The following is a 3691-nucleotide window of genomic DNA, read 5'->3' on the forward strand; positions in this document are numbered from 1 at the left end:
TTTGTTGATTTCTGCCCTAATTTTTGCTATGTATCTCCAGTTAGTCACTTTAGATTTGAGTTTTTCTAGCAGTTACAATTGCATCAGGAGGTTATTTACTTTAATGTTTCCATTTTTTTCATATGTACAATTAGTGCTATGATCTTTCTTTACAACATTGCCTTTGTTCTATCCCAGAGGTTCCATTGTGATGTGTTTACATTTTCATTGAGTTGTAAGAATATTATAATTTCTTCCTGAATTTTTTCTGTGACCTGGGTGTTAGTCAGTACTGTGCTGTTCAATCTCCATGTTTTTGAGTAATTTCTAAAGTATGATTTGCTCTTAATAATTTGATTGATTCCACTGTGTTTGGATATAATAGTAGGATTTATGCCAATCTCCTTGTATTTGCTGAGGTTCTTTGCATGTGTGATCTATGTTTGAGAATGTTCCATAGGCTGCTGAGAAGAAGGTGTATTAGGTCATTGTTGGGTAGAAAACTAGGTGTCTGCTAAGTCCATTTTTATTACTGTGTCATTTAGTTCAGAGGCTTCTTTGTTTATATTTGTTTGGTTGATGTATCCTCTGAGGAGAGTAAGGTGTTAAAATCTCCCAATATTATTGCATTTGAGTCTATTTTGTTCGGTAAGGCTGAGAGTATTTGTTTAACCTGTTTAAGCACTCCGTTGCTTGGTGCATAGATATTGACCACTCTGATTTCCTCTTCATGCATCAATCACTTTATTAGTATATAATGTCCTTACTTGTCTCTGTATTTATTTTAGTAAGTCTACTTATCAGATAGTAATATGGCTACTCCTGTTTTCTTGCAGGGTACATTTGAATGGAAGATCTCTTTCCAACGCTTTGCTCACAGTTGGTTTTTATCTTTGGCTGTGAGATTGGTCTCTTAGCAAAATCAAATGAATAGATCTTTTACTTTTGATCCAATCTGCTTTTCATTTTCTTTCGTTGGGGAATTGAGTCTGTTAATGTTTAGGGTTATTATAGAAATGTGTCAATTTTCTTGCCATTTACTTATTTTCCTGTATTTTGTTTCTTTTCTTTTCCCGTGCTTACTAAATTTGTCTTGTGGTGGTTTCTCTCTGATATGTTTCTTTCATTTTCTTTGTTTTTTTTTTCAGATTGTATTCCTCCCTTTAGAATTGTTTGTAATGCCAGTTTGATGTTCATGACTTCCTTTAATCTTTGTTTGTCATGGAAAGTTTTAGTTTCTCTGTCAAATATAAATGATTGCTTTAATGGGTCACAGTTTGGTTTGGCAGTTGTTGATTTTCAGGATTTAGATAATATCATTCCAGGCTCTCCTTGCATTGAGGGACTGTGTAGAGAAGTTCGCAGTGATTCTCATTTTATTTCCATTGTAATATATGTCCTTCTTTGATTTTAGAGCAATTAAAGCCAATTCCTTGCTATTCAAGTCTAATATTTTTACTATGATGTGTCTAGAAATATTTCTCCTTGTATCCTGTCTGCTAAGGATTCTATATGCTTCTGTTTGTGGGTGAGATTTTCTCTCTTAAGATGGGGAACTACTCTGTTATTATACCAAATAGGTTTTCCATGCCTCTATTAAATTATGCTCCCTCGTTGATTCTAATTATGCATAGATTTAATTTCTTGGCTGCTTTGGCCAAATCTTGGATTTCCCTTTGGAATGTTCTAAGTGTTTTCTTAATTGTGAAAATATCATACAGAGGGGTTACAATTACATGGGCAAGATAGTGAGTACATTTCTTATCAAGCATTGTTGCCTCCTCCTTTGTTTCCCCTTTTATCCCTACTCCTCTCCATCCCCCCATCCCACGGCAAAGTTGTAAAAAGTTCGTTTTTTGACATAACGTCTGCCTTTGACTTTCTGTTCCAGTTCTTCTGATTTCTTCTTGACTCCTGATATGCTATTTTCCATTTCACTTATTCTGTTAACTATGACTTCTACTGGTGTTTGCATTGTGGAAAATGAGCCCTTTATGCTATTAATATCAGTTCTCCAAGTATTAATTTCATCTGTTAATGAAGGGTTTACTGTGTTTTTTATTTTCTTTGTCGGTCGTGGGGCTTGAACTCTGGGCCTAAGTGCTTTCTCTCAGCTGTTCAGCTCATGGCGAGTGCTCTACTACTTGAGCTACAGCACCACTTCCAGTTTTCTGGTGGTTTATTGGAGATAAAATTTCAAGGACTTCCTGCCCGGTCTGGCTTTGAACCATGATCCTCAGATCTCAGCTTCTTGAGTAGCTAGGATTACAGGCAAGATCTGTTGATGCCTGGCTTAAGAAATCTTGGAATTCCTTTGTCATGTGTTCTTTCTTTTTCTTTTTTTAAATTTTTTACCAGGGGAGAGCACTAATGTCATTCCCACTACTGCAAATTATGCAATTGAGTTTCCCACTTTGGGGAAATCACAAGGCTCAGCACATCTGTAGTGCAATGGATAATCCTCGCCCTGGGAAAACCACCTTCGTGATCATGGTATCTCCCCTACCAGGTAAATATTCATGTCTTCCTTCTCCTATTGATACTTTCACATTTCCCCCTTTATTTCTTTGGCCAATTCCATCATCATTTCTTTAATGGTTCTTTTGTCCTCCATCTCTTCTTCACTTTCACTGGGGTCCTTCCCTGGGTTGTTGTCAGATTTGGGATTTGGTTTGTTGTCCTGATAGTCCATGAATCATGTCTTCTTTCATTGTGATTTACACATTTGGGTCCTGGGATTGTGGGGGTCGTGACCTGAGCTTGGCCTGCTCACACCAGAATGATGTGACAGCCCTCACTTGCCCCGGGCTAGTTGACACTGGGTAGGCCAGCCCATGCCAACAAGCACATGTGCATGCGCTGTCTCCAGCTGGCTGAGAGGAGCATGGTCCCGTCTGCAGTGGGGGATGGCAAGGTTAGAATCGGGACTTCAGGAGGGTTGGGCTACCCACATGGGCACAAGATTTGTTTGTGCCTTGGCCCTGGGTTGGGTCTGTCCCCACAAGTGGTCTATGCTTGGCCTCCTATGGCTGGTGGGCACATGTGCATGCTTGATATATCTGAGGATGAGATCTACCAGAAATTGTTCCATTGGAAATGTCTGCTGCACAATTATGGAAACAGTAGATTCAAGACTCTGAGAGACAGGCATGAGGTTTGTGGAGAGGCAGGCACCCTAGAGGGGAACTCTCTGCTAGCAGCTACAGCGTGATTCCTGGGCTTCTGGTAGGGGCCTGTGAATGCATGAGTTTGGGCTCCTGATGGGGGATTGCTCTACCAGCGCCAGCAGGTGCTCACGATAGGGGGTTGCTTCTCCTATAGCTGGCACTCATGTTCACTTAGCAACTGCAGCTGATGAAATGCTTCTCCTGCAGCTGCCATTCAGAAGCCTTTCATGGTTCCTGAAGGGAGAGGCTCTGTGGGTGCGGGGACGTTTGTTTTCAGACCAGCATTGTTATCCCCTGATAGCCAGGACTGTTGAGGACACCGAGTCCTGGCGCCCAGCACGTGTGAGTCCCTAGGACCTCCTGCTGGAATCCAACATGTGGGATGTGGGCAGTGAGGAAGGGCTCGGACTTCTTTGACATCTTCAAGTGTAATGTTCCTTCATGGGTTGGAGGGAGAGGGGTCCGTGTCATGATCTGTGGGTAACCACCAGCTCTGATCTCCTGTGGGACGGGAGGGCTTCACCCCAGCAGAGAACTGGTTGTGA

At 41.3% G+C, this 3691-nt stretch overlaps 1 non-coding gene across 1 annotated transcript; it reads right to left on the reverse strand.

The window, feature by feature from the left end:
• Positions 1-2335: 2335 nt before the first annotated feature.
• LOC122104118 lies at positions 2336-2496 on the reverse strand. The gene has a single exon (XR_006146881.1). It is a non-coding gene; the product is annotated as a U1 spliceosomal RNA (small nuclear RNA).
• Between the last annotated feature and the right edge of the window lie 1195 nt (positions 2497-3691).

Source organism: Dipodomys spectabilis, unplaced genomic scaffold (genome assembly GCF_019054845.1).
Source record: "Dipodomys spectabilis isolate Male_0828 unplaced genomic scaffold, ASM1905484v1 ptg000022l, whole genome shotgun sequence".
NCBI lineage: Eukaryota > Metazoa > Chordata > Mammalia > Rodentia > Heteromyidae > Dipodomys > Dipodomys spectabilis.